Source organism: Bufo gargarizans, chromosome 1, assembly GCF_014858855.1.
Source record: "Bufo gargarizans isolate SCDJY-AF-19 chromosome 1, ASM1485885v1, whole genome shotgun sequence".
NCBI classification, from domain to species: Eukaryota; Metazoa; Chordata; class Amphibia; order Anura; family Bufonidae; genus Bufo; species Bufo gargarizans.
The window spans coordinates 115,296,656-115,309,002 of NC_058080.1; positions in this window are offsets into that span (position 1 = coordinate 115,296,656).

Here is a 12,347-nt window from a genome sequence, read left to right on the forward strand (position 1 = left end):
TATCTCGCCTCTCGGGAAAAGTAGTGTGAGCGGGAGAAATTCACAGAATTTGCTGCAAACCTTTGCAAAAAATATCAGCAAATTGAATGCACCACAAAGTGGCTTACATGAATGAATAAATGTCCCCTTGGATGTTCATTTAACTTTTATGGTTAATGGCCTGTGGTTTTGCTTCCTACGCATGGCCATTAATAGTGAACGCTTAGGTTTATTCTGATTACTTAAAATCTGTATGATCGAATGCTGATTTTTACCATACCAACAAATGATTGAGCATAAGAATTGACTTAGCATATTTATTTGAACTGGTGAATTTGCAATCAAATGGGTTCAGGCAATCCAATTAATGAGAGAGAACTTGCCTTCAGGGAAATAATAGAAGTGATCCTGTAGCAAAAGGTCAGTCATTTTGTAGAGGATACCTATGAGATAAAGGAATCCAAGAAGCTGTCTTCGGCATTTGTTTGTTTTACTCCCAACATCATATGTGTGATCTGCTAGCAATGCACTCTTCAAAATGCCAATAAACACAATTTGCTGCTCAATTCAGTAAGCAATCTCTATTATGCAGGACAGAATCAATGAACTATGGCTTTGGATACATTTACTTAAGAGTAAATAATACTCCACATCAATACCAAACAGAGCCCTCTGCTTGACCTAAATCACAACACAGATACTACATATTAATACAAATAGCTGTAATCTTAAAAATTATGAACTTAGGATGTGTACTACTGATCACGAGAATGAAAGTCCTGTGTCAACGCCCCCCCCCCCCCCCCACACACACACACACACTAGAATGAAGCAACAGTCTTTACAATTGACTAAAGTGAGTGGGCACTACTCATTATACAACTACCAATCGGGTGCTATCATTGTACTGAACAACTGTCAGCAATCAAAAACAAGGACAGTACACATAATAGGCCAGGCACACCATAATAACAATAAGTACAATCGTTATTATAGCAACAAGAAATGATTAAAAACATAAACAAACACAGTACATTCAGAAAGTCTTCAGACCCCTTCACTTTGTTTTGCATTTTGTTATGTTGTGGCCCCCATCATTCTGCACTCAATACCACATAATCAGAAAGTGAAAACATAATTTTAGAAATATTTGCAAATTTATTAAAGAGGATAAAATTTTGCCTGGACAGAAGTATTCAGACCTTTTACAATAACACTTGAAATTTAACTCTGAGGGCCTCACATTTTTCATGGACATCTTTGTGATATTTCTTGGTTGGAGTCTACCTATGGTAAATTCAGTTGATTGCACACAATTTGGAAAGACACTCAAATCTAACACCCAAGCCTCTCATAGTAAGACACAATAATATGTAGTCTGTCAAAAAGATATTCCCTCAATTCACCTGCTATTCACACACACAAGAACCGGTAGCAATATTATTAATATTTATATTGACAAAAACATTTCCCAAAAATCATAGCAATATTGTAGATTTAACTAGCAGATGTTATTATTCACAGGCACATTTCATATGTTTGAAGGAAAGTGTTAAAGGAATAGCTCACTCTTATGCAAAGCAGGACCAGGTGCTCTAGGCCAGGAAAACTGTATCACCCTTACAGATAGGATTAGAGAAATAGATAAATTAAATTGGACTGGCACTCTGTATGTGTGGTGATATGGAATAAATACAATGAATGGTATAGTAAAATATGAGTGATCACAATTTAATTCATAAACATAGTATAATACAATAAAATACACAATACAATAAAAGCATATATACGCTAAAAATTTGTAGATAGCAGCACTGGCATGTATTGATAACTTTGTTAGTTCATATAATGTGGTTAGTATCTTATAGTAAGCAAAATAGTTTGAATAGAGTAGTTGTCCTTTCAATCACATTATATAGTACAAAACAATCCCATGCAGGTATAAGGTCCAATAGTTGTGTGGCTTGTGCAAAGAGTTCAGCACAAATATATTGACTCCTAGATAGCGGTAAATAGCAGTCACTGAGATGTAATACTCCAAGGCAAGAGAGTTATATCAAATCTTACCTTGAGCCGGCTGGAGTAAAAAACAAACAATCACTCACGTGTACGCTGCAAATGATCCCGCGTTTAAAGGTAAGCCGGAGCAATGTAGTCTATGGCGTGCTGTGGTGGACGCTGGAATAGTGCGGTCTATAGCGTGTTACTGGCTTGGCCGTCTGTATCACAGTGTGTGCTGCGTCCGGGACTTCAACTGAGTATCGCGTGACCTGGTGTGCGGCAGTCAGAGTAACAAAGACTATGCTCGGCGAAATCTGAATAGAATTGTTCACTGGAGCGCTCCAGTTGTTGCAAAGAAATGTTCTCAGGTTATATTTCCATCTGAGTATATGAAGAAGGCCTTGATTCTGATGGGAGTATATCAACTGGTTACGCCAGACGCGTTTCGGGGACCTCTTCCCCTTCCTCAGTGGCAGCATTTCATATGTTAACCCTTCATAACTCACAATGAGAAAAAGACACATATGAATAAATATAGGTGAAACTAAAAAAAAATTGAATATCGTGCAAAACTTCATTTATTTCAGTAATAGGACTTAAAAGGAGTTACATTAATGCAACTTAAAATTAGAATATTGTGAAAAAGTTCAATATTCTAGGATCAAAGTCTCACACTCTAGTTCATACCCCCTGAGCAAAGGGTACCTGAGATTGGGACTTTGGGGTTTTCATAAGCTGTAAGCCATAATCATCCAAATTATAACAAATAAAGGGATTGAAATATCTTGCTTTCCATGTAAGGAGTCTCTCATATATTAGTTTCACATTTTAAGTTGGATTACTGAAATAAATGAACTTTGCACGATATTCAAATTTTTGAAGTTTCACCTGTATATACTCAAAAACAAGTGACAATTGAACTTGGCAGGGCATCCTAACTATATAAGCATTATCATTAGACATAATTATCAATAGTGTTGAGCAAATCGAAGCTCACAAAGTGGAATTCAATCTGAAGTTTTGAAATTTTTTTATTTTATTTGCACCGAAGCCAAATTTCCTGGCGCTTCGTGGTAACGAAACAATTTTTTTCATAAAATGGCGGCTACACGAGTTACAAAGTGAAAGTAAGAATCCCATGGATCACCCATAATGCCCTGCAGCCAGCCAATTCACAGATAGCCATCCCCTGTGATGCCACAGCACTATAATACCCTAAACCCGCCCGATCTCTGCCATTTCACTGTGAGCTGAGTATAGAGAGAGACTTGATAAGCACTGGGGACAGTGATCAAGAAAGCCTTCAATTGTAATGTATGAGATAGGAAAGTTTCAGGGTGGGGAGATTGTAGGGAGAGTTTTTACACAGTGTAAGGAGAGTATAAAGAGATAGAGTGTAGAGAATAGTTGAACAGTACCCTCCTTGGTTAATGGATGAGCAATTCTATTGTACCTTGATTCACTAACTGGGGTGAAAAAGTGGTCTAATACTTCTGCTATTGTGGTATCCACATTGTTTTATGGATAAGAAATTCATATGATTTCCTAATTGGGGTTAAAAGTGGTATAATACTACTGCTATTGGGGTGTCCATATTGTGTTATGGATAAGAAATTCTATAACCACTTGAATCTCTAATTGGGGTGAAAAATGTATCTAATACTATTGGTGTCCACATTGTTTTTCTATAATGCCTTGAATCTTTAATTGGGGTGAAAAAGCTGTCTATTACTACTGCTATTGGGGTGTCCACATTGTTTTATAGAAAAGTAATTCTATAACGCCTTGATTCTGTAATTGGGGTTAAAAAGTGATGTAATACTAAAACCTAAAACTTAGCAACAACTTGGGGTGCTCACATTGTTTTATACATAATTAATTCTATGATGCCTCAATTCTGCAATTGGGGTAAAAAAAAAAGTGCTCTTATACCGCTGCTTTTGGGTTGTCCACATTGTGTTATAGATAAGTCATTCTATAATGCCTTGATTCTGTAATTGGGGTAAAAAAAGCGGTCTAATACTGCTGCTACTTTACACTTACAGTTACTGTTACTGCACAGTATGTCTGACAGACAGGTGCCAGGGCCTTCCAAGGGAGCAAGCAGTGGCAAAAATGTTTCTGACGCTGGAAGAAGTAGCAGCAGTAGACGAGGGAGTGCTAGCAGCAGTCGCAGCAACAGGCCAGAGCTGCCAAGGTCATCCAGCTCAAAAGACAGGATCCATTTTTGTTGGGTCATTCTTCAAATGGATCAGAAGAAGGGAAAATAAACAGTCATGTCAATGCAAAATTACTGCTGACACCCTTCCCATTCTGTCATGGGGCCACTACTTGTATCAAAAGGTAACAGAACAGGTTTTCTAGCATCCTATGTCCAACAGTAGGCAGTGTTAAATGAGACATATATTTCACTCTGCAGTGGAGTTTAAGTGGATAACACAATAACTTATTTATCAAAAAAACATGGACACCACAACAACAGTGAAATGAGGCCACTATTTCTCAATTTGGTAGAATCAGTGTGTAACACACCAGGTTCTCTATCAATCTATGTGGAAACAGCAGATGATGTAAAAAGAGTAGGATCTTGGGCTAAAGCGCAGTCAAGTACATTATACCTGACACAAACATTGACCTGTGAGGCTGAGTTCACACTTCAGTTATTTGGTCAGTTAATTTCAGCAGTTACTGTATGTGAGCCAACACTGAACATTGTTCACTTCAGATGGAAAAAAAAGACAAATATTCTAAAAAACTAATACATCGCACTATATTCAATATACAGGTGAAACTCGAAAAATTAGAATATTTATTTCAGTAATGCAACTTAAAAGGTGAAACTAACATATGTGATAGACTCATTACATGCAAAGCAAGATATTTCAAGCCCTTTATTTGTCATAATTTGGATGATTATGGCTTACAGCTTATGAAAACCCCAGGAAGCAATATATTTTTTTTTTATTCGGCAAAGCATCTGAATCGAAAGTTTCAAAAGTTCGCTCATCTCTAATTATAGAACTTGATTAATTTTTATCCATTACTTGTGGGTATTGTAATTTATTATTTATATATCCTTGAATTACAGATAAGCGAACCACTTGAGATTCGGTTTAGTTCCGCTTCAACAATTTTTTTTAAAGAGTTCATTTCGGGCCCAAATCAATTCGGGCTGAAATAAGTTTCCTCCAATTGCCCTGAAAATTGGTATATACCCACTCAAGCCTCTTAGGGCACAATGCTCTCGAATGTAATAACAGTAATAGTAAATGATGTCTAAGTGACACTGACATACAGTACTATAGCTGTGCACCTTTGACTGTGTTAACATACTTATTCAAATACACACCATACCGGCACATTGGCATGTTGTGGATTAAGTGGTGTAGTGGCAGGCCGTTCTGTCGCTGCAGGTCCAGGAGAGAGTTCCTGTCTATGTAAAATGTCTGAAGTGCTTGGGCTACCTCCTGGACTTGCCAGGACCTTGTGCAAGCCAGTCTATCTATTTAGAAAGCGCTATACCGCTAGGTTGATGATGTGTGAAATGCAGGGAGCATATGTTATTTCATCCAGTTTCAGGGCGGCCAGGATGTTGCGCCCATTGTTGTTGACAACCTTGCCAGCAAGATGTTTCTGCCATTCATCTCCAACTCCCAGCTTTTTGGGAGAAATAATGGCTGCTAGGATTCTTTTAGTAAGGCTGAGTACATGCTATTAGCTCCCTAAATTCAGAGTCAACTAAATGGGACGGCAGCAACTGCAGTGCCAGCAACTTGGCCAGGTTTCTAGCGCACCATTGGATTGCTGAACGTGTAGAGTTGTTTCCTGGCCACACATTCCGTTATTGATGGCTGACAGAACGGAAGAGGTGTATGAGCTGGAGAAGATGAAAAATGTGAAAAACACTGTGCTCCCCGTGGATACGGCCTGGCTGCCACATGAGGGACTGGAAGAATGAGGGAACTTCTCTTAAAGTAGCTGGATTCCACCTTTGCTTACCCACAGGATGGAGTAATGCCACTCACATGCTTCAATAGAGCTGTGGTGCCCAAATTTTTGTTTGGCTGCCCTCATTTTATTTTGCTCATGCACAACTTGCACAAGGCAATGCTTTTGTTTTCTGGCAGCATTGAGAAAAAAATGGCAGACAGGAGATACTCATGCAGAGCTAGAGGAAGCTGGGCTTGGCTTTGCTATGCCATATTTTGGGCCTAAACCACCCACCGCGTTAGCGGCATCACAGTATCCGAAATAGGTTGCCCTGGCTGTTCTTTGGGAGGTATGTGGCCTCTGCTGCTTTTTATTGCTTCCTCCATTATCCTGCCTTCTGATGTTGTCTCCTCCTCAGCACCCCGATCTGGCTCCCAGATCCTGTCAAGCACACAATTGTCATTACCCTCCCTGATGCTTTAATTAGGCTGTGGGATATCATGGTGAGTTCTTTGGCTCCCCTCCCCTGCCCTGCATTTTCCTTGAGTGCCACTGTTGCTGCCACCAATGCAATACCGAAGCTATGGATGCCACTACTTCCACTATCAACACGGCTATGATTGGAGTCTACAACCTCCTCCTCCACTTACTAATCAGGGCAGTACGAATGCTAACTGCTCTCACACACATCTTTAACAGGGAGAGTCTCTTGATTATGTGCCATAAGGCATTGTGGGGTTTTCATGACAATTCTTAGGAACGGACAGTGAAGACAGAGAGCACTCCACTGAAAGCTTTCCCTGCGGCTGCAAGGTGGAGGAGCTGGAGAAAATCTTAAAAATACACTTTCTCAGAGAGGCTACCCTGATGCTACCCTTTCAGGTAGCAGAAGAAAGTAGGAGGAGAGACCTCCTTATACTGAGGGTCAAAAAAGATGATGATCTGATCCGTTTGATTGGGACATTTGATGTTGCCAATAAGGAAGTTATTAACATTCTAAAAACCTACTGGCCAATTTTGGCCATGGATAAGGACCTCTCTAAAGCCATTGTACCCTTTCCACAGATTACTTATCGCAAGGGCAGAAGTCTTAAGGACTGTTTGGTACACAGTCATTATACTGGCCCAAAACATGAGGGTACTTGGCTTGATAGAAGACCATACATATGCTGGGTATATACTTGTATGTAGGGCTTTAACAAGGTTTGGTTTAAGGCCTAGGCACAGGGACACGGTGCCTCCACCATTAGGGGGCATCCCTGGGCAGAGACTACCTTAAGGTCTGTTAGGGATAGATATTGTATTTACCCAGCTTTTTCATATCTGACACCCCAAAGATATTGCCTATACCTGCACCATCCCTGTTAATCTATCCATTGTATTGTTATTGTTAGATGAGAGCTATTTTCTCATATTTTTTATCAATAGGTTTGTCCTATTACCCATAATCTATTAATAAAGGTAATTTTAGAAGCACATAAATTTCCCTGTAATTACATCACCTCTGTCTATAAACAACACATGATCCACCAAGGAGATTGTCAAAACATATCTATTGCTTCCTTGTACAATGACCTCTGCATAGGTCACAGAGCAGGCCTAGAAAACAGAAGTCAATGAAGTCCCCTACTGACCATTATGTCTATGGTTCATATGGCCATGAAGCAATCATCTTTATACTTTCTAAATGCTATTAAAACAGCTCACACCAGATGAGAGCCCCCATAATCATGTTCATAGAATAAATAGAATAAATAACAAAGCCATATTATAAAGTCCAAAACAGTCTGCTGCAGTAAGAGTAATAATGCTTTGTATATTATATATATTTTTACCCAGTACAAAGAAGATTAAAAAGATAAAAAAATACATATTCCTCAGTGGTGGATATCTTTAATTTAATGCCTAATTGAAAAGATGATGGCATAATTACAAGCTTGTGAGACTACTTAGAAACTGATGCCTTAGGCCTCTTTCACACGACCGTTGTTTTTTTTCAGTTTATGTGCCGTTTTTGGAGTTTTGTATACGGAACGGAACCATTAATTTCAATGGTTCTCCCCAAAAAACGGAATGTACTCCGTATTTATTCAGTTTTTGTATTTCCGTTTTTCCATTCCGTTGAAAGATAGAACATGTCCTATTATTGCCCGCAAATCACGCTCCGTGGCTCCATTCAAGTCAATGGGTCAAGAAAAAAAAATGGAACACATACGGAAGTGCATTCGTATGTCTTCCATATCTGTTCCGTTTTTGCGGAACTATCAATTGAAAATTTTATGCCCAGCCCAATTTTTCTATGTAATTACTGTATACTGTATATGCCATACGGAAAACAGGAACAGAAACGGAAGCACAACAGAAACAAAAAACGGAACAGATCCATGAAAAACGGACCGCAAAACACTGAAAAAGACATACGGTCGTGTGAAAGAGCTTAAGTAGCCTCAAAAGCATACAATTGTGTCATCATACTTTCAATTAACCATTAAAAGGTGTACTATCAACCACTGAGAAATCTATTTTTTTTAATCTAAAAATTATATATATTTTTACCATGTTACCTAGTAAAAGATTCCTCAGTGGTTTATACCTTTTAATGCCTAACTGAAAAGATGATGGCACAATTACAAGCTTGTGAGACTACTTAGAGACTGATGCCTTAAGATGAGGCCTAAGTAGTCTCAAAAGCTTGCAATCGTGTCATCATCCTTTCAGTTAGCCATGGTGTACTATAAACCACTGAAGAATCAATTCATTTTTTTTAATCTTAAAATATATATTTTATCTCATATATTGCATGCACATTTGACCATTCATGTAATGGCAAGCATGAAATAATTATTTTAAAACACTGTATATACTGTAGCTGGAAATATATGTCTGACTGCAGCATCTCTTAGTGTAAACCATCTTATTTCCAGAGGTTTCCAAAGCTGAATTCATAGCCATTACTTGATCAATGGGATAATATGAATTGAATAAAAACAAAAACAAAATGCATATATATATATATATATATATATATATATATATACAGTGGGATGCAAAAGTTTGGGCAACCTTGTTAATCGTCATGATTTTCCTGTATAAATCGTTGGATGTTACGATAAAAAATGTCAGTTAAATATATATTATATAGGAGACACACACAGTGATATATGAGAAGTGAAATGAAGTTTATTGGATTTACAGAAAGTGTACTATAATTGTTTAAACAAAATTAGGCAGGTGCATAAATTTGGGCGGTTCCAACATGCTGTGGGGCTGTGTGGCCAGTGCAGGGACTGGGAATCTTGTCAAAGTTGAGCGACGCATGGATTCCACTCAGTATCAGCAGATTCTGGAGACCAATGTCCAGGAATCAGTGACAAAGCTGAAGCTGCCCTGGGGCAACGACCCTAAACACTGCTCAAAATGCACCTGCCTAATTTTGTTTAAACAATTATAGCACACTTTCTGTAAATCCAAAACACTTCATTTCACTTCTCAAATATCACTGTGTGTGTCTCCTATATGATATATTTACCTTACATTTTTTATCGTAACAACCAACGATTTATACAGGAAATTCATGACGATTAACAAGGTTGCCAAAACTTTCACATCCCGCTGTATATATATATATACTGTGTATCATTAATGTAGATTTCATTTCAATTCTTATTTTATAATAGCAAAAATATATTTTTTTTCTATTTAAAGGTTGTGAATCTAAAGTGTTTAATATGCAATGTATTTTTTCTAGTAGATGTATGACAAATAATTAGATTTTGAACTACACATATACATATGTTGCATAAAAATGTGCAAAAAAATAATTTTCCCATTTTCAGTACAATATCCTAGAGATTAGACAATTCATGAGATAGGCAAAAATTAAAAAAAATAGATTGCTTTAATAACATTTTATGCAATATTTGTTGACAAAATAGTTACCATACACTTTCAAATAGAATACACTTAAAATGCATTGCCTCTGCTAATTAAAGAATACAGTTAAGAGTTGCAAAGATTGTTTTCAGTTTTTACATCTGGATTCATCATCTCTCAAGTGGAATATTAAAATGCTTATAGCAAGAAATATTAAAATTGTGAAGTGTAAAAATGCTATGAATATAAATCAGAATCTTGTGATGAGATAAATGTGGTGGAAAGTGAATGCATGAGATAGTTAGGGGTAGAATGCATCCCCAAACTTCTAAGCTCTGTCTCATGTATGCATTTGATTGGATCGTACTGAGATGACAAAGTATAAAAACTCTTACCTGCTTGTAGTATATTACATTTTCAAAAATGTCATGATAACCAATTTTAAACATCAGCTGGAAATTGCATTTAGTTTTATCAAACATTTTGTCATTTTTCTAGAAGTACAGACGTTATTTAGATTTGATGCATATCTTTTTTTTTTCTGTTTGACTGATCCTAAGTGAACTTATTTCTGGGAAATGACAGATAACAATAAAAACATGTAGGAATCTACAGCAGAAATTTTTGCAACTCTAAAAATGTGTTTATAGAATTCAAAGATAAAGCAAATCACACAGTGTTTTGTACATGTTCCATTAAACATTAAAACAAAAAAAAACTTTAAAAACATAAATAGCTAATGATGAGAGAATTTCTTGACATTTGTTTCAGACTCAATTCGGGCAATTTTTTTTAAAACATTGGATTCGGGTTTGAATCAATTATGCTCTAATTGCCCTGAAGGTTGGTCAAGTTGGTACATAACACTTTCTGGTCTTCTAGGTAGGACTTATAATTTTGAGAGAGAGAGAGAGAGAGAGAGGAGAGAGAGCTAGCCTAGTATGTTACTCAGGGTTTCTGGGCAATATGCATACGGGGGGAGTAGTATGTAGGTCGGGCAATACCCTCTTGTTTTCTGGAAAAGGAATTCAAATTAACTTTCCTAAGCCTATCTGATCTTAAAGAGGACTTTTCACCGATTATGACACTGTGAACTAAGAATACAGACATGGAGAGCGGTACCCGGAGATGTCACTGCACTTATCCCTGGGCGCCGCTCCGTTCTCCTGCTATGCCCTCCGGTATCTCCGGCCATTAAGTTATAGTAGGCGGAGATTTCAGTCACTAAGTTATGATAGGTGGAGTCTGCTCTTGTTCTGCTCTAGCGCTGGCCAATTGCAGCGCAGAGCTCACAGCCTGGGAGGTTTTGGAAAAGACACTAGCTTGAGACCAGAGAAGCATTATGTGTAGATGCATATATATATGGCAATGGTCTAATGAGACCTTGAATCCCTGTAGGGGTCCCTAACTGATATTAAAACTTATATCTTTAATGGTTATTAATTAAAAATTTGAAACGAAAAAGAAAAAACACGCTCGGAAGAACAGTTATTTAAAATTGTCAGTGTCTGATATTGGCTAGGGTTAATTCGGAGTGGTGTGGTCGCGTTCCCTTTAAATCAACGGGATGTTTTGATGGATGTGAATACGTCCCACCTAGTGTTGTGGGATAATATTGGAACCAGCAATTGGATTGAGGGTGATTTGCTTTATTCAGAGTGATTCTTAGTCACATTACATGTGCTGGCTGAAATGTCACTCCTACTATAAGTTCACTGTGACCTTTAGTAACGCTCTGCTAACAATGTTGCCGTTTCCACTCCTGCAGATGTAGCAGTCAGCTTCTCACACGCAGCTATCGCTGCTATCATGTGCTGGCTGAAGTGTCACTCCTACTATAGGTTCACTGTGACCTTTAGTAACACTCTGCTAACAATGTTGCCGTTTCCACTCCTGCAGATGTAGTAGTCAGCTTCTCACACATCGCTATCGCTACATCACCATTCATCCTCTATCTGTGCTGGCTCCCTGTCATCTCCCTCTGCTTTTGCTCTAGCGTGTCCTCTATTATCATTCATAGAGGCACGCTGTAACACTATCTGTCCCTGTTAGGGCTCGCTCTCACACTCTCTCCTATGTTTGCAATGCTGCTGATTGCAGCGTACTAAATACTTCGTTTCCCTGCCGGTCAGACACTGCTTAAAATTGACAACACATTTCCCTCCCTCCCGACATGTTTCGCCACACCGTGGCTTCGTCAGGGGATAGAGGTGTATGTGTCCGCGCGCTCATTATGACCCTCCTATATGTCCTTGTGGGTCCCGCCCACCTCTTAGGAGAAGTAGGAGAGGAGCGCACAGGAAGCGCGTCGGTGAACGAAGCCTGTGTCATGGATGAATGACTTGACGCAGGCTACAGTGATTGGCTGGAATGGTGAACGTTGAGAGGTGGGCGGGACCCACAAGGACATATAGGAGGGTCATAATGAGCGCGCGGACACATACACCTCTATCCCCTGACGAAGCCACGGTGTGGCGAAACATGTCGGGAGGGAGGGAAATGTGTTGTCAATTTTAAGCAGTGTCTGACCGGCAGGGAAACGAAGTATTTAGTACGCTGCAATC